Raw genomic sequence first — 27,562 nt, 5'->3', positions numbered from 1 at the left:
CACTGATCTTGTGTTACATCCTTGGATCTGTCCTGTGCTTGTCTCAGCCAGTCCTGTGGATAGCCTCTTTTTTGAAGCGCATATCCAGGAGGTCCACTTGTTCTTCATAGTCCACGTCATCACTGCACAATCTCCGAATACGGTTATGTTGGCTGAAAGGGAGGCTCCGTTTTAAAGAAGGTGAATGGAAACTGTAAGCTCTTAATAGAGCATTTCTGTCTGTGGGTTTTTTATATACAGTTGTTTTTAAACCTATTTCATCTCTTGTAATCAGAATGTCAAGATAATTAATTTCTCTCTTATTGAACGTCATAGTGAATTTTAATGATTAATTACAAGTATTGATCCATCGGAAGAATTTATTCAGATCCTGTTCACTTCCAATCCACAATGATAATATATCGTCAACATAACGTCGCCATAGTTTAATATGGGACAAAAAAGGATTGTTCAAACTCCCTTCCTAAAGCCGAGTATTTTAGGATGCATAAAGGGCTGTTATTAGAAGAATCATTCCTTGTGAACTGAAGGCACTGATCTTGTGTTACATGTCTGAATAGTTGGGAACTTTATGTCTCCATGTGTGTCTTTCGCTGGCATCGGGATTCCTCTGTGACACATTTGGGAGCGTATCCCGGGGATGCCCTCTCCATCTGTACACCTGGGAATCCTTGTAGTCTTTGCCGTTCAAACTTTCAGATCCTTTCAAATCCTCAGTTTTTTCTCTGTCTCCACCTTAAACTGTGTGAGTTCACTTCCTAATTTGGACAGCTTGTCCTTATCGGTCCTAACAGAAATGTTATGAAACCACTGGAAACCTTATCACATATTTTTCGCTACTGAGTTTGAGGTTTCAAACACAGACAAGAGTCCACAACCAGGCTCTGAGGCTGCTCCTAAGTGGTACTTTGAGCTAATTGCTACCATCCTGACATTAGCATTGCAATTCATCCTGAGGGGGACATGTTTGTCTGCACGGAGTTTTCAGTTTAAACCAAGGGTGTCAAACTCATTTTACTTTGTGGGCAAAATACACTGCACCAGTAAAACTATTGCTTAATTAAAGTCGCAAGCAGCATTTATTGGGGTGCAAGTATCCTTTTCGGATGTGTAAATCAAAGTAACTATACACTGACAATTGCTTTTACATTATGGTTTTCATTGTCTGTAGCTATTACTTTCTGTGTAGCTGTCTGTTTGTTTGTATGTTTGCATGTTCAAAATAATTATAAAATATCAATATAGATATCAATATCAAGCAGATTGCCAGCATTTGAATGCCTGTTTCTTTTTAAACTGACAAGAAGCAAAATGCTTTGTAAAACTGCGCTTTGCCTGATAATATTTGTAAATGTAATGCGCCGATGATTGCCGTGGCTGGAGGCGTTATGTTTCCAGGATGTCCGTACGTCTGTCCCATCCTACAATATCTCAGAAACGCCTCAAGAGAATTTCCTCCAGTCCACTTGGACTCAACGATGAACTCTTTAATTTTTGGTGGTCATAGGTCAAAGGTCAAGATCATTCTGACCTTGTCTATCTCACACTTGTGAACACAAGTGTGATGACCACGGACTCAGAGCAATAGAACCCACAAGCACGACAAGAAACAATCAGTTCAATTCAAAGTCAAAAGGATTTAATCCTACGAACAGGCAAGGGTCAGAACCAGGAGATCAATCAGAAATAGCAAACTTAATCGACGGGGTGAGGCAGAGAATCAGAGTCCAGGTAATCACGCATAGGGTCAGAATCCTGGGAATCAGGCAGAGTAACAAACCTCAGGTGATAAGGTAAGGGCTGGAATGCTAGCAAGAAACTAAGACAATCTGGCAGAGGACAAGGGGAAATGGGGTGGTATATATACTGAGGAGCTGATGAGGGGATAGAGTGCAGGTGAGGAGATGGGGGGAACTGATCATGGAATAGAGTGCAGGTGAGGAGATGGGCAGGGAACTGATGAGGGAATAGATATATTAAATAATAGGGCACTCAGACAGCATCAAACAACGTCAAAATACGTCCGCTAAAAGTGCATTTTTTTTCACACAGATAGGCTTGGATTGTTAGTATAATTATCCGACAACATGACGGAAAGGAGAAATGAATGTCTGTGTTTACCTTTAGCTGGATTCGGACATGTTCCTCTGCCTGTTGCAATTTTAGTAAATGTGCTACTGAGTAACACTGCTCCCTCTCTCTCTTCGTCCGCTCTTCAGTTTCAATGAGCTCTGCATCCGTGTACATCCGTGTACTCCGTGTTCAAATAAATATGGTCCATCCAGATCCAGTTGGTCAAAATCGGGTAAATATTCGGACATGTTTGTTGTGGCAAGTCAAAACACTCACTCAGAGAGTGAAAGTCTGGCTCTGAAATCTCACGTCTCGCGAGATTTGAGTTGTTGCAGGAAGTTACCACTGGAGTGACCTTACAAACACGAGCAGTTACTCTGTTTGGAGTAGTCATGGCTGAATTTTTACCCAGTGTTGACCAACTGAATCTGGATGAGCCATTTGAATTTGATGACCGCCTGTATTTATTTGCTCATTGAAAGTGAAGAGTGGACGAGGAGAGAGTGGGAGCAGTGTTACTTCGGCAGTACATATAATAAAATTGCAACAGTCAGATGTCCGAATCAAGCTAAAGGTAAACACAAACGTTCATTTCTCCTTTCCGTTATGTTTCGGATAATTATACTAACAATCCAAGCCTATCTGTGTGGAAAAAATGCACTTTAAGTGGACGTATTTTGAGGTTGTTTGATGCTGTCTGAATGCCCTATTATTTAATAGCGTGCGCTCACGGGCCGCAGGCAAGTCAGACCGAGCTTCGTACTGGAGAAATGTCAAATACTGAACATCCTATCACTCATTTAGACAAAATTAGATCGGATTGAGATTGAGATGGCTTTAAAATGTGTCAAACTCCTCCCTTTAATTCTCAAACCGTGGGTCCAATCGTCAATCTGAGCATACCAGCAGAGAGATACACTTGACCCGAACGCAGACATATAGTTTATAGTTTGTGGAGTCAAAAATGCGATCTTGGTCGCAAGTTTAAGATGTCTAGCTCACAGCTGACAATTTCTCCACATTTGCTCATGTTATTTTCAGAGGTGCTAGCTCACTTCCTGTTGGATTTAGGTCTGGGGTGTCAGCATGTGATTTATAGGTCTTGATAAGACAAACAAGCCAGTTTTGGTTTGATTTTTCTACGACATTCCTACAGGCCACAGTGGCCATTGCAGTGTGTCTAGGTGGCAAGAACATCGTCAGGAGGTTTTGTGGCATGTCACTTTTAGGAGCCCATAAAATCCAAACCGTTTGAGTAATGACAAAGTTGTTCAGAAGATCTGTTCAGCAGGAGTTGGCCTGTCATGTGTGCGTGTTTGAAGCCGATACGATAAACGGTGTAGGAGGAAATATTTTTTTGAAAAAGAGAATTTTTGAAAAACGACATCTTACTTTGAAAGGGCAAATAGCTCACTTCCTGTTGGATTTAGGTCAAGGATGTCAGTAGGGTTGGGTACCGAAACTCGGTACTTTTTGTACTTGGTACCGATTCACGTCGGTACTACGAGTACCGATTCACTTAAAATGAATTGGTGACAAATTTCGGTACCTGAGGTGGAGGCGGAGCGAAGAGTGCATGACTCGCACCTCAGACTCAGCAACAATGGCGACAAAAAAAATGTGCAGACAAAAGTTAACGTGCAGCACTGTTCCTAAATGTTCTCAATAAAATGTTGAAACTGAGAAGTTTAGACTATGGGCCCGAACGACGCATAGTGCGTCCTATTTCATACCCGTTCTTCCCTGTGGATTTTCTCTGCGACCGTGCATCATAGCGAGAAGCCACACTTATCACGTGAAACGGCAGAACTGTAGCTTTCCGACAAGGCCAAGCACTTGTCGGTAATGCAATGTTTTCACAACAAAAACAATTGATAAATTTACAATAAAATGATGTATAACAGAGCTTTCATACAGCTTTGCACACACATTACTGTTGGATGGATTACTCGCGAACGTAGGCTCGCACAGAAATGCCACACATATCACATGAAAGCAAAGGACCACACACATTGTGCTGTCATCCCATCACGCTATAAATCCAGATCAGTTGTCTACAAAAAAAAACCCTGACAAATTTCTTTACAATCCATTATACAGATCTTGTTATCAGTCACTTCATATAGTGAGGAATATCGTATCTTACCACGTCTTAGGCTTGCGTGTGTTTCTCCCTTTCTATCCACATTTGTAGTCCGGCTTTCAAGATGCAAATATCTCCATATTGTCCAGCTGACACTCCATCAAACTTTGTATGACAAGACAAGCACACTTCACCTTTGCGCACCCAGACAACTGCAGCCTAATTATGCATGCTGACAGGGCAGTAGTCACCATATACATTGAGGGGGACACGTGCCCCCCCCACCAATGCCCAAAATGTCCCCCCAATATATAACTGAAACTGAAAAACAAATATTATCTTGGAGGACATCATTGCACTTGGTTGACTATTTTTCTATTATATTGGATGTAAATATTGCATGTTGCTTTCAGATAAAACACATTTTTGACTTGTGAATGAGTCAATGGAATTTCTTGCAATAATGAAAAAATACTGGCAATCATGTCCGCCTGGCACAAACCACATGTTTTGGACAATTGTGAAGTGACAGAATGTCGCAGCATCATGGTTCTTATATTGCCATTGCTATATGGCAGAATATGTCATTTTCCAGCTTGCTATGGTGAGATACATGTAAAAATGTAAGAATTTAGGCACACAGATTTGTTTTTTTCATTGATATAAAAATTAATATAAAATACAGGCACACAGAAGGACATGGAATGATGGCAAATCTGGTTAGCCCAGATTGTCCTGAAAAAAAAAAACAAGATATAGCATGTGTATGTAGCCTTTATAATGACTGTGATATGAGCTTAAAAGTAAAGGCAGTAAAAATACCCCAAAAAGGCCTAGGGCCCATAGGGTTAAAAAGTACCGAAATAAGGTACCGTTTGATACCGGTACCGAATTCCAGATACCGGTACCGGTATCGTATTGGTTCAGTTATGAACGGTACCCAACCCTAGGTGTCAGTGCGTGATTTTTAGGTCTTGATGAGACAAACAAGCCAGTTTTGGTTTGATCTTTCCACGACATTCCTACGGGCCGCAGTGGCCATTTTAGTGTGTCTAGGTGGCGTGAAGATCATCAGGAGGTTTTGTGGCACCTTACCTTGAAGAGGCCATAATAGTAGCCGATACGATAAACGGTCTAGAAGAAGATAATTTTTGAAAAAGAGCATTTTGATGCAAAATCTTACTTTGAAAGGGCAAATAGCTCACTTCCTGTTGCTTTAGGTCAGGGGTGTCATCACGTGATTTGTAGGTCTCGGTGAGACGAACAAGCTAGTTTTGGTTTAATCTTTCCACAACATTCCTACGGGCCGCAGTGGCCATTTTAGTGTGCCTAGGTGGCGCTAGAGAGCCCATTTTGGCACTTTTGGGGTTAATTTTTCCTTTTTCCAGTCCTGACATGCGTGCCAATTTTGGTGAGTTGTTGAGCATGTTTAGGGGGTCAAATTTGGGTTTTAGGAGACGGCGGGAGAAAGAATAATAAGAACTGGTCCATATCCGCTGGTAGCTTTATCACCTTCTACCTATGCCAATCCTCAATGCCAATGTGCAGTTTCACATACATTGACCACGTCAGTGAGTAGAAAAACCTGGGACAGACAGAATGACTGACTGACAGAATGACACATTGACAATTTCCATGATAATGTACAGCATACCATAACATGACTTAGTCATACCAAAAATTAGGAAAAAACTAAAACATTCGGCCACAGGGGGAGCCACAGCGATCGGTCGCATTTTGGCAATTTATAAGCATGTTTCTGTTGTAATTGCACCACCTAGTTGCCAATTACAGTTAAATTTCTCCAGTCACCTTGAGGCGTCCTGTTCTATATATCTACCAAGTTTAGTAAAAATCGATATGGCGGTTAGGCCTAGATAAGAAATCAGCTCTCTAGCATCCCCATTTTGTTTGAAAAGGGCAATAATGGAGGGGTCCCCTCATATTATGTGTGGTCGTATGCCTACAAAGTTGTGTGGTGATCGGTGAAACCCTTGAGATGTTATACACCTTTATGTGATGAGTCACGCCCTCCGCAATATTCATTGCCTTATAGAAGCTCAGTTTTAGTAAGTTTTCCAACTTTTGCCAAGAGGGAACTTCAGATATTGGTCCCTGGATTATGTTCACCAAGTTTCATGCAGATCGGTCAAATTTCCTAGGAAGAGATAGACTTTACGTGTTTTTCAAAAAATTCAAAATGGCGGAAAATCTATATAACCGGAAGTTATGGGTTCTGAGGCAGATTTGTTCCTCATGAGGAGATGCATCTCTGTGCAAAGTTTCATGTCTCTACAACATACAGGGCATGAGATATGCCCATTCAAAGTTTGCAATTTCAATCGGTTCTTATAGTGCCCCCCTTTGGCCAGTTGATGTAATATTGCTTCATTCGCATCCTCCCATGACCCTCTACCACTGTGCCAGATTTCACATGGACTGACCAAGTCAGTGAGGAGAAAAACGTGCAACAGACACACAGACACACCCACACACACAGTTTTCATCATTATATAGTAAGATAAACGTACCAGGTCTGCCTTCAGCCGAGGTCACTAATTATGACAAAACTTCACACAAATGTCTAATAGGATAAAATAATAAAGTGATGACATTTTATATCCAAAAGGTCAAAGGTCAACTTCACTGTGACATCATAATGTCTTGTATAAAATACATTTCCGGCCATTATTTAAACAGGAACAGAAGGGGAAATATTTGGTCAGTTACTTAATTGGTGACAGGGGGTCACCAATTAAGGAGGGGACAATGGTTGTTCAGCATCCATGTTTTCACAGACATGGATGTAAACTGTAAGAGAAACTTGACTGGTGCACGGAGGCATACAATGGTAATTCTCGCATACAACAGGGCGGTAAATCTAGTTTCATTCAAGATCTGGAATGTATCCAGTGTCTGTTGATTTATACACAAATAGTGCTTCTATGTGAAAAGTGTCAAACGCGATCCTGGAAAATGCAAAGATTCAGACCACCTGCAGAATGGCAAGAACAGGATTTAAATTCACGACCTTTGCATGTCAAGACATCCACCTTACCACTAAATTACTAAACCAAGCACCCGATCATTGTGTATCTACAACCATCAAAAAATACCTAGGGACATTCCAGTAGATTTTGACAGGATGAACTATGAATTGAATGAAGTTATTTTAACTTAAGCAGAAAATGTTGGATATTTGAGATTTTTCAAAAGGCGATTGGGAAGTTGATTTGGGCACAGGATAAAACATGTCAACTTTTAAACCACAACAGTTCATAAAAGATGGGCAGAAACAGGAGGATGCACACAACTTGTGTCATCTACCTAGGCACAGGTAGTTTTCTGATGACCTCTTCAACCCTGCCCACTGGGCGATAAAGTAGCACAGGATAAGTCTGAAGAAGAAGGCAGAGAGAGTGGTCACACAGCTTACAATATTCACAACAATTTAACTGTTGGGGAAACAATCCTGAAAAATCACACATCAACCTGCTGGTTTCTGTTCAAGGTTTTAGTGAATTTGTTCAGACAGCATAGTACTTGCCCAACTAGGCGTTCAAACCTTTGACCTCTGTATCCCCAGAGAAGGTGACTTACTCACTGTGCCACCAGGAAGACATGGCTTGGCATATTCCTTGAGGCAATAAAATATTTCATGTGCAAAATTGGGGTATTTTTTGTCTTTTTAGTCTTGAACCACTTATAACAGTCAAATCATTGGTGATGATATTCTCACATAATTCCACTGCTTTTGGGTGTATTGTGAAATACTTTGGTGACGTTTGGTTAGAATACAACATGTTGTGCATACATGACAAATTATACCAACAAGACGTACTGGAGATTTTTCATGATTTTTTTAAGCTTGGACTGTAAAATGTCTTGAAATTTTGAGACATGGCCCTAGACGGTGCACATTAAATTTAGTACAAATTTCTAAAGCTGACCATGAGATATAAACTTTCTGCAGTTGTGGTGCCCTCTAGTGGCAGAATATCCCAAGACTGCTTAGTGCAGCTTGGACAAAGCATCCGCACATGTGCACAAAGTTTGATTACAACTGCTTAAGCCAGTTTTGATTTAGGAGTATTTTATGTAAAATTTAACTTGAAAAATGCTTAGAAATGTATAACTCCAAAATAAATTGACTTATCAAAATTTCTTTGGTAACTTTACATCAGTGATATCTGTAGATGACCCTGCCAAAGTTTCAGGATGATTGAACCAACAGTCTGGGACATTTTTCTTTTCCTTTTTTCTTTCTTTTTTTTAAAGGATTTAGAGAAATTTGAGGAAAATGTCATAAAATTACATTTTTAATGCAGAAGACCTTTGGAACAAAGATGCAGAATAACTGAGAGATACAAATCTAAGCCGAGGCATTCTTTTAGATAATTGCAAAAATGTAAACTTGATTGTCACAGTGGCTGATTTTTCTAGAACTTTAGCCAAGAATGGAAATTTGGGGGTGGGACAAAAGTTGTTAAGGATAGTGGGGTCCAACCAGGGTTCCTTGAGAGGGATTGTACTATTACAGACTTAAAATGATCAGGGACAGTGCCAGATGTTAAAAAATAATTGATTTTGATCAAAATTAAAGGACAAATTAGCTGCAGGACTTCTTTAAAGCAGCTGTGCAGAACTTTTAACCATTTATAAAACTGTCCCTAGTTCGTATCCCCCCCCGAAGATCCGCATATTTATTTATTTATTTGAACCCAACAGCGACAAAAAAGCCTTTCTCTATATGGCTATTTAGCGTAGCCTCAGTCAGGTCGGACACAGCGGAAGTCAGCAAACCAGAATACGGCACCTGGAGGCGGAAGTAAGTCTGCAAGCCCGCAGCCATTAAACCACAGAAGAAGGAGCCGTGTTTATGAGTAGGATTTAAGAAACAGGCTAAATGACATGTAGTAGGGAGTAGTGAATGATTTCGGACACATTGCACACTCTTGTACAGTAGGTGGTGGTATGCAGCTGGAAGTTGTTTGCGATCCGCCAACAAATTGAGAGAAGAAGAAGAGCCGTGTTTACAGAGAGTGTTCTTTGAGTAAGCGGTACGCAACGGACATTGCTGAACACATAACAGTTTTACCAGATGTATCTATAAGGACTTGGTTGTACTTTCGATGTCATGGCGGATAAAGAAGGAGCACCATCTAAAAGAAAAAGAACAGAAGAACAGAAGAAGGCTAAACGGGACAGTGATAGGGCTCGAGCCCAAACACGTGTAAATCTCGGTCGGGCATTCACCAAGTGGAGAGAGCTGAGAGATTTGAAAGGTTTTAAAACTGATCCCGAGTTGGCCCTTTTCCTAATTGACAGGTATGTAATTTTTGTTTTTATTTAGAGAATATACCGCAACTTGTTAGACGTTGTTTCACTTCAATATATGATGACATGGAAGTTATAAGCAAGCTAAATGTAACGTTAGCTGATGTGAACCACTTTTGTCTAGTAACATTACAACAAACGCCACAAGATTATCTGTGACTGTGACCATGAACACAAATATACAGCAGGCAGGTGTCCTCAGTTTATAAGAAATTCAGAGCTACACCAGAACATGTATGATTTTCCTCTCGCTCTCCAAAACAAATGCATGCGGTAATTGCCAGTTGCAGTCGAGATTTTGCGAATGAAGCCGAATGCTGGCTGCAGTTGGAATTTTACGACACCAGGCTGTGGGTGTCATACTGCTTCGACCAAAGGGGCACTATAATCAACGAAAACGTAAAGTTCTGCACAGCTGCTTTAAGGAAGCGGGTGGGAAGGATATCAAGAGAACAGAGAGTGGGCTTCATATGATAATGGTCTTGGCTACGTGATCTATTGAGATGGGGTGAAATAAATTTAAAAAGCAGGACACATTACCATGAGGTTCAGGTGTTAAAATAGACAGTGGGGTGATTTGATTGATTTGATTTCTAATTGTGATGACTGTGTTGGAAACGATAGAAACTCCTGTCATGTCTCTTTGGAGGAATCATTCACGTAAGGGGGAACAATTGTGGTGTGGCTAATAATAATAATTATAACAATAATAATAATAATTAAAGCTGCAAGCAGCGATGAACGGGCCCTCGCAGTCCATGCGCGTCGGGCCATGCTGCCGCCGGGGGGCGTGCACCTAGATGTCTTGTCAGCTGTAATAAATAAAAAAATTAACGTTATCTCTTACTTACATTTCCAGTATACAGGTAGGCACCCCACCCACGTATGTATTTTTCCAAAAAGTAGAAGCTGAATACATGCCCAATAGTTCAAGGTCTTCTGACTCTTTAAAAGTTGACATGGTGTCTCTAGCTCAAAGTATGAGGGACAAGAAGAGGTTGAAAGTCGATGAGTTTTGAAGAGGATTTGAAGATTTTCCAATTTACTTCCATTCACACTAATTAGACTGCCACCAGAGCGCCACCTATTGGCTAATTTGCACCGAATTTTGCACAAACCCTCATCGTGCCATGGAACACAATTAGCAAAAGTGTTGTGGTAATCCGACTGTATTGGTCAAGATATGAAAGACTGTCTGTTTTGAAAACAATGTGCAGGAATTTGTTGTTTTATATTTTGGCCGTTTTTTGGACGATCAAAATTATTTTAATAATTTTTGTCAGGAGGGTTAACAGATGCTACATGCAAAGTTTGGTGCAAATCGGTCAAATCGCCTAGGAGGAGATCGAAAAAGTACGTTTTTCATTTGTTGCGATTTAGCAAATGGAAAGTTACTGCGAAAGTGGGCGTGGCTTACATCACACAATTCAGCTGAATTCAGAGAACACGTAAATAGAAGGTTTAACAATGTACGACATGTTATGTGGGAGTTATTAGCCAAAAACGCTTTTGCATTGAAAATAGCGCCACCTGCTGGTCATTTTTGGTGTGTGAGTTACAGAGGCCAGTCTATACCACCCTTATCAATTTTATTTCCATGAGTGTTATGGTGTTGGCACAGTGCCAAATATTAAATTAGACGGCCACCAGAGCACCACCTAGTGGCGGATCGGTAAGTCCTTCGTCAGATATCCTCAGGAGGGCATGGACAATAATTATACCAAGTTTCGTGTTAATCCACCCAACCAATGTTGAGATATAAAATACTTCAATTTGAAGAGCGCCACCTTGTGGTCATCACCCGAAACTTTGCACAGAGCCTCAGGGGCTCATGGGGAAGTGGTAACCTGAGTTTCATGTCATTCGGATACACCAATGTGGAGATATGCAGCACTTCCTGTTTAGAATGAAATCTGCAGGAAGTTGCTATTTAATAACTTCAGTATTCTTTGGAATATCAAAATTCTTTTAATAACTTTTTGTTGGGAGGGTCCACAGATGCTGTGTGCAAAGTTTCATGCCAATCGGTGAAATTGACTGGGAGGAGTTCGAAAAAGTAGGTTTGCGATATTTTGCGAATTTGCGAAAAAAAAACGGTAGGCGGAAATGGGCGTGGCCTATACCACAAGATTCAGCTCAATTCACTGAACGTGTGGATATAAGGTTTTTGAATGTGCGACAAAGTATATGGGAGTTATGAGCCAAAACGCACTTTCCTTAATAATAGCGCCACCTAGTGGTGGAAATTCAGGACGACAATAGATTATAAAATTTTTCGCCAGGTGTGACGTATATATTCCAAGTTTGGTGAGTTTTGGGGTATGTTCAGGCAGTGAAAAATGCAATCATATGGCGGAAAAAAAAAAAAATTAAAGCTGCAAGCAGCTGTGATCGGGCCCTCGCTCCCCCATGCAACCGTGGGGGCCTGAGGCACGTGGGGGCTGTGGCGCGAAAAGAGAAGGGAGAAAAAAAACCTGGCAGGAGGAAAAAAACGCAATGTTTTGTTCATCCACCAGGTGGCGGTACGAGTGTAACCAGATGTGGCCAGGTGCATTCAGGGGTGGACCCTCATCACACGTGAAATTTCGAGCAAATTGGATTATGCATGAAGGATTTATACCAAGTTGATGTTCCATGGCGAAGAATGAAAAGTCGCCACCGCCGACGCGGCAGCCTGCAACATCACAGGACACATGTGTCACTGTGGAGATTCATCGACTTGATCATCATGTGGCCACAAAATGTAGTTGATCAGGTCAGGAGCTTGAGATTGGTGTTTGTCAGTGTAAAAGATGGCATTTCCTGTTTCCACAAGGGGGCGCAATGAGCAAGATGGCCTTATTATGTACAGAAATTTTGAAGCAGTTTGGATGAATTATGAGGGAGAGAGAGCTGCTTGAATATGCATGGCGATGGATCAAAAATGGCAGCGCCATAGCAGCCACGCCCTTTGACCAACAGATATGCAGAGCACAATTTTCGATCAGCATGGTCTCTGGATGATCTGTAAAAAAAAATTGAAGTCGATTGGATGAAATCCCTAGGACTAGTTCGTTAAAATACAACATGTGGAAATCACACCAAAATGACAAGTCAAAATCAAAATGGCCGACTTCCTGTTTGGAGTAGACCATTGGTGCCAGAGACTTTTATGTGTGTCTGGACAACATACACATGTGTACCAATTTTCATGTTCCTACTCCAAAAAAAACCCTATGTGGAGGGGGGCGCTATAGAGGCATTTTGTCCCCCCCATGGGCGACGCCCCTATCAGATGCAAGAGCTTGCCATTCTTGACCTGTGATTCAATTTTCATGAGGAGATGAGGTCGCTGAAGCCATCAAAAAGCCAAACATATTTAGTGGCGAGGGATCGATAGTCACCACGCCGCCACATGGACACCATTAGACGTAGCTTCACAGCGTTCATAAGGTAGCTTCACCAACTTGTTCTGCATGCATTAGAAGTGGAATGAAGTTGATGTGGTCAAGTTTGTGGCATCAGTACATGTTAAAGTAAAAACTGGTCACTTCCTGTTACCACCGGGGGGCGCAATGAGTAAGATGGGATATTAACATATCCGGGCGGTCGGGGCGGAGCCATCATCATGTCCAGCAAGTTTGAAGCTGCTGAGATCAAGTATGTCGGCGTGAGGTCCGTTAGAAATTCGATGGTAAGAAAATGAAAAGTCGCCAAAATTTGTCACGCCCTTGCGGCCACGCCCCTTGATATATAGAAAAGCTTTTAATAACTTTTGATCAGCATGTTCTCAGGATGATCTGTACCAACTTTGAAGTCGATCGGACGAAATCCCTAGGAGGAGTTCGTTCAAATGTAAGTTGTGGAAATCGCCGTAACGAAAAAATTCAAAACAAAATGTCTGACTTCCTGTTGGGATTTTACCATGACGTCAAGAGACTTTTTTGTGCGTCTCGGTATGGTACATGTGTGTACCAAATTTCGTTTGCCTACGACAAACTAACCCCAATGGGCAGGAGTTTTTGAAAATTTGTAGGGGGCGCTATTTCTGCATTTCACGTCGAACATGTGCAACTGCCCAAAAATATCGAATTTTGGATGTGGCAAGAAGCATTTTGAAATTTGGAAAAGGGGCGAAATTGGGGCACGAAATGTCGCAAGAATAATTATAATAATAAACAGCGCAATTTCAATAGGGTCCTAAATAATCAGGAGAAAAACAATAGGGAACTCGCAGGTCTTCTATGAATTAGAATGCAGAGGTTTTGCGGGTTGCCTAAAATATTTAAAGTGGGGTTGTTGCGGCTTCTCTTTCAAACTTTCAGGAGCTGCTACTGAGCAGGTCAACAACACGCAGTCAAACACAAAAGACAGTCGCTGATCCAGCGTCACTTCATCGTCGATGCAATTTATTAATAACAAAAAAAAAACAAAACACTTCAGCGGATTATACTGTTACAAAAAGAAGGCAATGAAAAAACTTAGTATACTTCTCTACAGTATATCCTTCTCTACAGCAACACAAAACTTCACTCAGCATTGACAACACCACTCTCTCTCCCTCCCCATTCATCCGCAACCTTGGTATCATCTTCGACAACAACCTCTCATTTGAACATCACATTAGCCGCCTTGCCCAAACTGCCTTCTTTCACCTTAGAAACATTGCCCGTCTCCGCCCATTGCTCTCCTTCTCTGCCACTGAAACTCTCATCCATGCTTTCATCACCTCAAGACTGGACTACTGCAACAGCATCCTCTACGGCTCATCATCCAAAGTCCTCAACAAACTTCAGTACATCTAAAACTCTGCCGCCCGCCTCCTCACCCACACCAGCTCCTGTGAACATATAACCCCTGTCCTGCAAAACCTTCACTGGCTCCCTGTCCCGTACAGAATCAATTTCAAGATCCTCCTCCTCACCCACAAAGCCCTCCACAGCCAGGCCCCCTCCTATCTCACGGACATGCTCCACCACCACACTCCCTCCCGCAACCTTCGATCATCCGACAAAAACCTCCTCTCACCTCCACACAGGACCAAACACAGAACCTGGGGCGACAGAGCCTTCTCCATAGCCGCCCCCTCCCTCTGGAACACCCTCCCTATACACATCCGTGACTGTCCAAATCCATCCACCTTCAAATCACTCCTCAAAACCCACCTTTTCAAATCCGCCTTTAACCTTTAACATTAGCTTTTCGTTCTCGGTTCCTCATGTGCCCTCCTTTTCTTTGTTTTGCACTATGCTTTTGCACCTTGTTGTTTTATATTGTCCTTGTCTTCTGTTTATGTCTTTGCACTTACATATATGTACTTCTTTTCTTTGGTTTTAAATGTAAAGCATCTTTGAGAGCTGTAAAAGCACTGTATAAATAAAATGTATTATTATTATTATTACTTCTGAGATCTGCCCTTTGCAGTCAAAAAACTGTCCCACTTCCCACTCTCACTAGTGTGCATTACAATCACTGCAGGCAGCAGCTCTGACCCAAGAAATGAGGGGTGGGAGAACAAGGCAACAAACAACAAACAAAATGATTCCTTCTGAACTTGAACAAACAATATTATGTTCTCATAAACCAATTCATACAAACACCTTTTTTCAAAGTAATAAATAAATAAAGTATATCTAAAGTATATCTAGATTAACCAAGATTAATTTTAGTTCAATTTGAATTGTAGATGCTAAAGCAACACAATTACTGATAAACATTCAAAAAGGGCCAAGAAGAAACAGACAACAGGCAGGGTTTTCATACGTTATCAATACACAAAGTCTTAAGCATCTCACAAATTCATAAGCATTTCATAGTCCATAGTCCATAATAGCTCATGTGATTCCTGGTCCATAGAATTATATGCTGAGAGTTCCAATATGTATTTGGGATGTATGAGTTCAGTGGGGTGTATGTATTGTCTGCATATATCGCTACCTCAGAATGATAAGGTTCTATCTGCGTTCAGATCAGTTTTGAGATATCGAGGTTTAAAGTTTTAGCATTCCAAATAGCAAAACTGACAAATGGAACACATTTCTTTATAGCACCAGAGTTACATACGCCATAAATGTATTCTACATCTGAGATATAAAAATTCTACACGAATTGTAAATTAGGGTTTTTGAAACAGGTCTGTACTGTCTTTCCCTCTTAGCGTTAGTGAGCAAGAGCATTAACAGCAAGTGTCAACATCTTCATCACATTACGACTCTGGAGACGTCGGTGTTGCCCACAGGTTTAATAATGTTGGAAGTTGTGAAACTACAGGCAAAAACATAAATATCTAATCAATAAAATGTACTCATGTAAATGAATAAGTTCACTGCATGTAGTATATGGTATAGCAACAGTTAGCTTGTTACAGAGCACACGTGATTTTCCTTCTGATGTTCTAATTAACTAATATATTTCACAATGCATAAACTCAACAAATATCCAAGTATAACTAAAGGTAAGTATAAACTAAGAATATACATACAGACATTCCCACAAAAGACCAAAGAACAGAGCCAGATGTCATAGGACTGTGGTGAGGTCCATCAGCATGTCTTCTCAGTGTAAACACACATACTTCCTGTTTCCTTGCCTAACTTCCTGTGACATCACAATTGAAACCTATACCAGCATCCATCACTAGGTGGAGAAAAATAATTTTAACAGCACAAGGTCAATTGTAGATAGAACCTTATAGTTCTAAAAACTAACAGCCGCCTTGGAATTATAAGGTTCTATCTTCAAAACTGAAAAAGGAACAATGATTATCAAATAATTTTAACAATTTACTTATACATACTGTTGGAATGTTCAATTTATATAATAAAAAGTGTCTTTTTATTGGTTAATATGTTAAATCTTCATGCAGTCATGCACTTACTGCTATAACACAATATTTTTCCAGTGCGTCATTTTTCCTTTCATCTTTCTTATTCAAGATAATAGTAAATTAAATGTAAATGAATGATTTTAAAAATGCATGGTCTGATGTAGGTCAGGTCCTTCATTTTATCAAAGTCTTTAAAATCAGTCTTTATTTTGGTAGTTTATAAAATCATTTTTAAACAATTTAAATGTAAAACACGTCATACAACATTACACATAGCAATACTGCCAGAAGGACACGAGTACTCATTCAGATAAAACTGATCAATAATGTTTTGCTTATGAACAAAGTATTTCAAATCCAAGACTGGTTACTTAAAATGGAGCTCATTTGAGATGCTGTTACTTGCAATGAAAATCATTTAATGCAATAAAAATATACATAGTATCACTTACTATTCACATACATCACATACTTACATCACATACTATTCACTTATTCATCAACACACACTAGCTCATGTTGAGTTAACCCCCCTAACCCTAAGCCTTACGCCATGGACACACCGGACGCGGAACCCAAGCACAGCGCCCAGCAGCGGAGGCAGTTTTCAATCGACGCCCATGTTAACCTATCTGACTGTCTACACAGGCCGCTGAGCAGAGCGGAGCGCCCGCGGAGGCTCGCACACTGCAGCGCTTCAGCATGGCGTCTCGACTATTTTTCACATGAGCCACGAGTGCTTCTGTCAAGCTGGATAGAGCGGATCGTACCAAACAGGAAGTCGGACACAGAAAAGACGAGAGAATCTGGCCAATTTTCAAAATAAAATAAATTTAAAAAATAAAAGCCTGTTTAATTATGATGTTGCTTGTCCATCTATAAATAGGGCTCAAAAGGGTGACGTAGCGGAGATGGAAAAACCGCGATGCATTGTGGGCTTTGCGGGCAATTGGAAAGTTGTTTACGTTTCGCGATGCTATGCTTGTGTTCTGTTGTTGCTGTTTTAGCATTTTAAAAATAACTGTATCGTTTGAAAATGGTGCAGACTTGCTGTGTCATTAACTGCCACAATCATTCGCATGATCGCTACGGGAAGAAGATCGATGGGCTATATAATGTGATATATTTTGATAGCAAAAACTGAAATAGAACTAGGGACAAATCTAACAGCTGTGCAGTCAGGATTTTTAATCTTGTTTTTAAAAAAGAAAAAAGAAGTACACATCTTGATGTCACTAAAAACACTGTTTCTCAGTTGTCTCCACAGGAGTAAACTTGTCCTAAATTGTGGTTAAGAAGTTAAAGTTAAAAATAAAGATAAACTCCATGTTGTGCCCACCCATGTATGACAATGGAGAGTTAGAGATTTATGGTGTGAAAATGCCCTAATTCTGAAATAAATAACTGAGAAGCCCATACATATGTACTACATAAATGCAGAGTGGATTTCAGGCTTCAAAATATTTTTTGTTTGAAATAAATTGGTCCAGCAGACACCAAGATATGTTAGTCAAAACCTGAGCAAGCAAACAGGCAGCACCACACGGAGGTGGGACACAGTGAGGCTTGTAAAGTTTACATACCTCTGAAATGATGACAGTCTTCTCTTTAAGGCGTAAAATTCTGAGGTCCTGCACCCACCCAAAGATTGCTTGCCCATGAGCCCTTAAAGATTTGGCATTCCTAAATTCGTCGCTGGTATAATAACTTATACCGCTGACGAGATAGAGGACAAGCTCAGCTTCAGTCAACGGCGGCAGGGCTTTTAAATCCCGAGTCTAGTCTCCGTGCTCATACGGATCCACTCCACCTATTTTCTGGATTTTGTCAAGGTACCGAGCCTTTGGAACAGGGTCCAGCTTGTCTCTGTACTGTCCGACACACACTCAATCTTTCGCTTCACATCTCTCTCCTGGCGCAACACAATGTAAACAAAACAATTTGCCCATAAAAATGGCGGTGGTTACACACAATGCATTGCAAAGTCACGTGCCCTTTTGAGCCCTATATTTGTTCAGTTTGGTCTAGACACAAGAGAGATGAAAACACAAACACACACACACACACACACAGAGAGCGAGAGAGAGAGAGAGAGAAAGAGAGAGAGAGAGAGAAATGGCTACAGGTTGGGGGTTGCAATTCACACATACAGAAAGAGAGAGAGGGGGAGTGGTAGAGATAAGTGGGAGGGACAGCGGCTTTCCGTGCCTCCAAAAAAACACACTCACATCCATACTGAAGGATAGACCTAGGTAACAAACCTGTTAATTTACCTGTAATCATATTTCAGCAAAAAAATTGAAGATGGACGACGAAAAGTTAGTTTATGAAGTGGAGAAGTACCAGGAATTATATGATCCACAGAACAGATCATATAAAGACATAAAAAAGAAGCACTTTGGGATGCTGTTGCCAAAGCTGTTGGAGCAACATGTAAGTATACCATTTCGATCTCCTGTGTTAATAAAACTGAATATCTGGCCTCTGTAGCATAAATTCAATAAATGAATCAACACTGTGATGAAACACACACCTTGACAGTAGGCCTACAGGGGCAAACAACTAAAGCAATCTATTCCCTTCCCCCACAGCCATAAACTGTCCCCAAGGAAAGTTGTCCTCACTTAAAAACACTCTGAATGCTGAGGAAAAACCTTCAGTGCCATTTGTTGTGGATGCTCATAATAAACACTAACTAACACCAAGAATATGTAAAATTATTACCTATTTTATTAGCTAAGAATACTTCATGAGTTATGTTAACTCAAAGTGAAACAGTAATATTAAATTTAATGTTCACTGTTGTGATGGCAGTTTATATAGTGTGTAGGCCTCAATGGTGACAATTCTGACATCAAGCAAATATTAAATTGGGATTATAGAAGTATAATAAATATATGGCATTATTAGGTTAATGTAGAAGAGTAATTAAAATAACTTTTTTATTTTCTTCCATTGATTATCAACTCTGTGCCTCACAAAAGAACCCCCCCCCCCCCCCCCAATTATAGTGATGGTTTAATAGTGTGTTCAAAAATTTAGCACCAATTTCAACCAAGACTGAATTTTTAAATAAGTGCATGCAACTCCAAATTCTAGAAAAAAATAGATGATAGTGTACTTGAAATAATGAAAATTATATAAGGATTTTGAATCAAATTTATTAACAGGATAATAAAGTAGAAAAATAACGTAACATAAAATTTTAAATCACAGTTTTTCTCTATTCACAACAAAATTTTCAAGGCAAAATATATACAAAGTGTCCAAGGTATAGTACATGTACTAATGCTTCTGGTTATGGCATCAGATTATTGGTCCTGATGAAGGTCAATAGACCGAAATGTTGACCCACATAAACAGAACTTAAAGCAACTCTTACCTTTCTTGCATTTCACACAGCAAAATTTGAACATCCACAACTCCTGCCTCCCTCCCAAGTCCCATCCTCCTCCTCCTGCAACTCCACCTCCCTCCGAAGGCCTACTCCCCCTCCTCCATTACGTCCTCATTATAGACGTAGCCGTTGGCAAGGTAACGTGAGATACACAGAAGAGGAGAGCGAGTGTAATGTTACAACAAAGACAGTCAAACGCAACCCCGGAGTTTTAAAACTCAACTGGAGTGAGTGATGACTGATGAGTTTTAGAATAAGGTTACAGTGCTAAGCTACTCCCCCTCCTCCATTACGTCCTCATTATAGACGTAGCCATTGGCAAGGTAACGTGAGATACACGGAAGAGGAGAGCGAGTGTAATGTTACAACAAAGACAGTCAAACGCAACCCCGGAGTTTTAAAACTCAACCGGAGTCAGTGATGACTGATGAGTTTTAGAATAAGGTTACAGTGCTAAGCTACTCCCCCTCCTCCATTACGTCCTCATTATAGACGTAGCCGTTGGCAAGGTAACGTGAGATACACGGAAGAGGAGAGCGAGTGTAATGTTACAACAAAGACAGTCAAACGCAACCCCGGAGTTTTAAAACTCAACCGGAGTCAGTGATGACTGATGAGTTTTAGAATAAGGTTACAGTGCTAACGTTAGATAGTAGCGTTAACGTTACTAGTAAGTGGAAACGCACAAGGAAGATAACGTTTATGTTTCAGAGGCTACGCTACAGTAGGCTAACGTTAACCATTAGCAACTGGATGCTGTGTTGTCATAATGTTATGAACTGAAATGAACCAGCACAAAAACAAAATGACATTTTGCATACCCCAAGCAAACAGAAACAAAACATATAAAAACAATTTGTGCAACATATAAAAAAGAACATATAGTGCAATAGTAAGATGAAAAGGGTCGACATTTCACAGTCAAAAACTCCACATCCTGAGGGTAGAACTGGGAGATCCTCTTCACATCACAGCACCATGAATTGTTTGTGTATACACCACGAAGCTTACCAGATGATGCAGCCGTCCTGTCTGCTCTGTGTAGTGTTAGCCCCGTTAGCTCAACACTGGAGTCTGATATGTTACCATTCATCCATGTCTCAGTGAACACAAGGACGCAGCAGTCCCTCACTCCTTGGTGAGTGGATCTCCACAGTGGGATGTATTCCATGTTCGTGTCTAGTGAGCGGACATTCGCCAGAAGGATACTGGGAACAGCTGGTTTGATGGGGTTAGCTCTTAGCCTAGCTAACCCCTCCGCGCTTCCCCCGCTCCCGCGTCCTGTCACAGCGCTGCCGGCGTCTCCCCGTCATGACAGCTCCAGGCGAAACCACGGTCATCTCAGGGCTAGCTTGACGTAACAGGCCAAGCTTGCTACACTCACGACTGTATTGCACTGATGAATTTACTTCTTGTTGCATCGTTTCTTTCTTTTGCCAACTGATTTCCCTGTTGGAGCGGCTGGAGGTGGAAGCAGTGGTCCGCATTTGTTTGATTTTTGTTACGTTTATATCCAGGGTCCCTGTCACTAGTTTATATCTACAAGCGTCCCTGTTACTAGTTTATATCCACAAGTGTCCCTGTTACTAACCTGTTTGTTGTCTCAGACTCAGGGGTGGAGGGTGTGGGGGGTGGTTACGCGAGCGGTTACATCAGTTGGAGGCCTCCACGTGGGGAAGACAGACAGGATAGGAGAAAACTCCAACCAATCATTGCATTCAGTCCGAATGCAATGATTGGTCAGAGTTTTCTTAGAACTATATGAGAATGGTATAATTATGAGTTTTCATCTCTGGTGGAATTCACTTACATTTTAGTGTGCCATCAGCATATTAATAGCATTTTAACCTAAACAAAAAAAAGTGTACAATTTCCAGAAAGGTAAGTGTTGCTTTAAGTGAGTGCAGGAGCAAATTGTGGTTTTTGCAATGGCATCAGTTTATACCATGCGGTCCTGCCAGGGGACACTTCCCTCTGGGGAGTTGAAGAAGGCACTGAATGTCTCGCGAATTTCATAGGCCTCTCTTCTTCCATGGTTTCCCCCCATGTTTCTTGCATCCTCAAGGTGCTCCCCTCTTTCCTCCGCCTCGTCCAACCACCTCTGGTTATGTGATGGGTCACAAAGTAAGTTGTGCAGAATGCACACGGCCAGCACGACAGTGTCGACATGTTCATGGATTCTGGTGTAGAGCACCCGCCATCTTGCTGCCAGAATGCCAAACGCTGACTCCACTACCATTCTGGCCCGGGACAGTTGGTAGTTAAAAATCCTCCTCCATCTTGGAAGGCGTTGTCCCGGGAATGGCCTCATGAGGTAGGGTTTCAGCGGGAATGCAGCATCGCCCACCATTGTGTAGGGAAGTGGACCTTGTTGGCCAGACCCTGGCAGAGGACAGTCCGCAGGCACATCTAGAGTTTTGCCTTCATGCCTTTTCCCAAATTGGAACTACTGTATGTGCCTCCGTCACTTGATCTGCCAAAGTCACCCACTTGGACGTTGACAAAACGGTAGTCGGCGTCTACCAGTGTCAGCAGAGCAATGGAGAATGTCTTCTTGTAGTTGAAGTACAGACTGCCCGAATTTGGTGGTGCCATTAATGTGACATGCTTCCCATCAATAGCCCCAATGCAGTTGGGGAAGTTCCACTTCCTCCAAAACCTGTCGGCTGTGTCCCTCCACAGTTGCTCAGTTGGCCCAGGGAACTGCGAAGCTATCATGTTTGTTTCAATGGCCTTGCAGGTCACGTGCACAGACTGTGCAACTGTGCTCTTCCCCAGTCGATATTGAAAGGCCAGGCTGCGAAAGCTTTCCCCGGTGGCTAGGAATCTGAGGAAATAAGAAAAAAATAGTATAGAAAATTAAAAAATAAGTAATATATCAGTGTTAATGATATTAATATTCAATACAATTTGTCATCTTATTGTGTGTATCTAATGTAATTCTTTTTCTTTGTCACAGCTGATGACTGCAAGAAGCAGTGGAAGCAGTTGCATGATGCATATGTGAAGTACAAAGGAAAAAAAACATGCTAGTGGGTCTGCAGGTGGCAGCCAGAAAGAATGGAGATTAGTCCATGTTTTCAGCTTTTTAGATCCCTAATTGCAGCCCAGAAGGTTGGTATTATATGCTGTACACACACATACATATATACAAACGTATGACACAGTAACAACTCCCTTTATAGTACATTATTACTTGACACTGTTATTCACAATTCCATTGTATCGCTTTTTTATATATATATGTGTGTGCGTGTGTGTTTGTTTTTTAGTACAAGTACTCTCCAGAGGAATGAAGACATAGATTTCACCCATGTGGGAGATGAGGGAGCATCTGCTGGATCACCACAGCAAGCATCAAGGCCTACCACACCCACACCCATGCCCAGATCATCCTCTCCATTTGATTCATGTCAGAGGTCTGCTACAGCCACACCACCACAGCAACCAACCATGTCTGCCACCCCCTCACCACACCCCAGAGTTCAACAACTTTCATCCGGGTCAGCTGCACCACAGACAAGCAGAAAGAGGAGGCAGGGATCTTCAGGTGCTGTGGCTGTTGAGCAGCAGCTATATGAAATTCTGACAGCAGATAAGGTCACCCCTCCCTTCCGTGTCCCAACCCGTGAAGAGGCAATGGGACTGTATGTTAACAGTTTTATCCCCCGTGTGAACGGTCTGCCACTTGTGCTGCAGAATCGCTTCCAGGCTCAATTATTACATTTGGTTGAAACTTTGGAGGAGGAAGCCAAAGCTCTGTCCCATCAACCACCACAACCATCTAATATTTGGCAGCAACACACCACACAGCCAAATCCTAGTTCTTTCCAGGGCCACACACCCCCGCCAACACAGCCTCATTTGCACTCCACATTTCAAACTGCCCAACATCACCAACCCCCGTCCCAGCACCACCAACCCCCCTCCCAAAGTGGAGGTGCAAAGCGGCCAAGATCATTGTTGGAGGAACTTGAAGACCCCGACATCCCTTATTATGAAGATGTCTGACCAGAAAAAAAATTAAAGAAGGCTGATAGAAATTCTTAAAAAAATGTATATAGTTTTGTTTCATTGTTTTTGTGTATGTACTTGTAGTCTTGGTTAAGTTTTTTTTAAGGTTTGCTGTGTGTGTGATTTTTTTGGGAGTGGAAATCATAATATTTTTAAATTAATGTTTTTAAAAAAAAAAAAAAACTATGCTACAAAACCTTTTTTCTTTGTTATCTTGTTTTTGTATGCTTGTTTGTATATTAGGTTACACTGTTAGATACAGCAAATACTGTATGCAGTAACTATTCTTCCTGGGGTCCTCATACTTTCAAACAATATTTCCATCTTAGACACAATTATTACAAACAATGCACTTCTATAACATTCATATGTCTGTATCATTATGTTAATAATAATATTAATAATGATGATAATTACCTCAGTGTAACAGCAGGCCGCTGTTTAGGATCGATGGCTTCTCTGTAGTTAGTAGTCATCCTTGTTAAGTCTGGCCCTACAATGGACAGCAGCTCATCCATTTTTTCGACCTCCATCCTGAAATAATCGACATGGCGACCACTGTCCAGGCGTAGTTCGGACACAAGGTGATGAAAAACACCATGATCCTTCCTTTTTTGATTGACTGGGTGGACCCACATTCGCCTTCTCCGTTGTCGGAGCTGCCGCTGCAACAAGTAGAAAGCAAGGACTCTCCTTCTCTCTACAGCAGCACGCACTGAGGAACGTGAGGAGAAAATACCGTGTTTATAATTTAAAATAACACAACAGTGCATAACCGAACACATTTTTCAATACCCTAATCACTTCATTACAATTTTAATTTTGTGTCACCGAGCCTACAGACATAACTACATAAATAAAATGGTCAGAACAATATGCCCTATTCATTCAGTGTTTATCCAACACGCTCAATACATGGACATGCAATGACAAATTATCATTAACTTATTACGTTATAAAAAATGATGAAAATATGGACTTACCCATGTTTAAAATGACCTGTTGAAGTGAAAAAACGAGTACTGACGGGAACAGACGATTGGAGTTGATGTTTAACCGGCGCGGAGAGTGCAAGAGAAATGCACTGCCTGTGTGGACAGTCAAGTGCCTGCGAGTACACTCACAGGACTTCCGTGGCACTAATGTGTCTGGTGTGGCCCTGGCGAACCCTAACCCACAAACACATTACAACACCATTAGAGCAACAACTACAGTCACATCCAAACAATGCCTTGCCAAACATCAGTTCAAAATAGATTTTTATCATATGCTAAGACTAGCGCTAGCTAACGTTAACTAGCATTAGCTAACATGACCTAATTCTAAAAGTTTTAGAACGCTATAATGCAACTGCAAATGGAAATTCAGTCATAACCAATCATTAACTTGCCAAACATCATTTCCAACTTGATTTGTATCATATTCTAAGACTAGTTACTGCTAGCTAATGCTAGCTAATGTTAGCTAACGCTAGCTAACGTTAGCTAACATTAGCTATTTTTAAAAGTTGTCTTCAGCAGAATCCAAAAGCATGAGAAAGAAAGATATTACTTCAACAAAATCCCACTGTAGGTTAGGGCTTGCCTCGAAATGATGGCTAAATTACATGTAGGCTACTAAATTAACATTAGCACACTTGGTAGTGATTATCTCCTCAGCTAATACTGCACAGGAATGACAATTTCCTCAACTAGAACTGAAATTAAAGCGATTTTAAGAAGAGAACTCACCTGTTCTTTGTTAGTTCATCTTTGTTAGTAAATCTTGCTTTGGTTTTACGAGACATTTTTCCATCTTCTAAATATGGGGGTGAAAAAGACAACCTGGCACCATGAAGAGCTTCCTTCTGTGCCCCCACAAAATTTGTTCCATTGTCTGTGTGAAAGGTTGTTACTGTCCATCTGAGACAGATGAATCTGCGTAGAGCATTAATGCAGGAGTCAGTGTCCAATGAGCTTGCCATTTCTAAATGTACGGCTCGACTCACGACTCAGTAAAGATCACACCCCAACATTTAACTTGTGCCCGGCCCCGCTTCACCTCTATGGGACCAAAGTAATCAATACCCACATGAGAAGATCCGGGGACACTCTGTCTTCTGGAAGGTCAGCCATTTTCTGCTCGACAACCTTTGCTTGCATACGTTGACAGAGTACACAACTCTTGATGATCCATCTAGCAAATGAGTTGGCATGAGGCAATCAGAATCTTTGCTGAAGTCGGGAGAGCATATGACTTCTCCCTGAATGCCCAATCTGCTGATGAATATGGTGTAAAATCAGCTTTGATATGTGAGAACGTTAGGCCAGTATGATTGCATTCTTTAGGTCTAGAGGCATTTCTGATTTGCTTATCCGTCCTCCTACTCGTAGCATGCCATTTTCCAACATGGGATCCAGTTTACAGATTGAGCTGCTTGTTTTCACTTGCTTCCCATTTTCCAGTAGTACAAGTTCCTGTGAGAAGAAACATCTTTGCTCAAAGAGAATTACTGACCTTTCAGCCTGTTTTATGTCTTCCACTGACAGATGCACTTTCACAGAAACCTGGAACAGGTTCATTTTGGTTTTCAGGCTTTTCACAAGTGTCCAACTGGAGTTTAGGTCAGTCTTTGCAGATTTCTTTCTTTGACTTAACTGAAGAAGAAGTTCTCTGAACTTTAACATCCAGGCAACTCCTCTCTGCAGTCTACTCCATGAGGAGTAATACTCAATCAACTTGCTGGTTGGATTTTTCTCTCCAATGTTTATGCTGTTAACAGATGCTTCATTTTTTACCTTTGAATCATCTAGAGGAATTTTTTTAGGGATTTCAGGCTAATCTGTTTCCAGCCTTTCCAGATACGTGGGAACCTTCAGCCATCTTGATTCCAAAAAGGGTTCAATATGCAGCCCACATGATGCAGCGTCAGCTGTGTTTTCCTTAGAGTCAACATGTCTCCACTGTCTCTCTTGAGATAGATTGTGGATCACTGAGGGTCTGTTGGCCACAGGTATGGAATCTCTTTGTTCGATTATGGATATATCTCAGCACCGAGGTGCTATCTGTCAAGAAAGTAGAGTCTGTGATTTCTATTTGGAGCTCTCTTTTTAACGTCCTGTCCACCTTTACCGCAAGAGTCGCTGCTGTCAGCTCCAACTTAGGGATCGTAATCTGTTTGAGGGGAGTGACCCTGGCTTTCCCCAGAATTAATGTAACATGGATCTCTCCTGTGAACCTGAGATAGTGAACCTGTGATAGCTGACTGTGCCATAACCCATCTCACTGGCATCACAGAAGTGATGAAGCTGTGCAGACTTGACAAGGCCAAAGTTGTTAGGTTTTGTACATCTATCCACTTCATCTCTTGAGTTGCTCCAACTTTGTGATCCATATCTGCCATCTCTTAGCAAGTTTTTCTGGGATAATTTCATCCCATCCACATTTTAATTTGCAGAGCTCTTGGAGTATTTGCTTGTCGTTGAGAATAAATGGGACAAGGAATCCCAGCACATCGTAAATACAGCTAACCATTGAGAGAATACCTCTTCTGGTAAGGGATTTGTTCTTGATGGCAACTTTGAATGTGAAAGTGTCACTTTCTGTGTTCCATTGGATACCAAGCGCTCTGTCAACGGGAAGTTTCTCTCTATCCAAGTCCAGTTCCTTGAGATTACTGGCTCTCTGATACTCAGGAATACTCAGCAAAACCTCCTGGCCATTACTGACCCACTTAGCCAATGAGAAGCCTCCTTGATAGCAGACGTCTTTGAGGTCTCTGATAAGCTTAACAGGTTGATTCACTGTAGCCACTGATTTAAGACAATCATCAACATAGAAGTTGCATTGGACTGTTTCAGTTACTTCCTTGTCG

General features: G+C 41.3%; 1 protein-coding gene and 1 long non-coding RNA gene across 2 annotated transcripts in view; one reads left to right on the top strand and one right to left on the bottom strand.

The window, feature by feature from the left end:
- LOC144458347 (uncharacterized) overlaps window positions 1-18,074 on the bottom strand; it is a 29,351-nt gene extending 11,277 nt beyond the window's left edge. The window contains exon 1 of the long non-coding RNA XR_013487839.1: window positions 17,882-18,074. This is a non-coding gene — a long non-coding RNA (uncharacterized LOC144458347). The remainder of the gene's footprint in view (window positions 1-17,881) is intronic.
- The window catches only part of kcnk18 (potassium channel, subfamily K, member 18), a 139,123-nt gene that overhangs the window by 43,615 nt on the left and 67,946 nt on the right, over window positions 1-27,562 (top strand). The gene's annotated exons all lie outside the window — the stretch shown is intronic.

The sequence above is a fragment of the Epinephelus lanceolatus genome, chromosome 17 (genome assembly GCF_041903045.1).
Source record: "Epinephelus lanceolatus isolate andai-2023 chromosome 17, ASM4190304v1, whole genome shotgun sequence".
Lineage (NCBI taxonomy): Eukaryota > Metazoa > Chordata > Actinopteri > Perciformes > Serranidae > Epinephelus > Epinephelus lanceolatus.
This window is presented reverse-complemented; position numbering and strand designations above follow the sequence as displayed.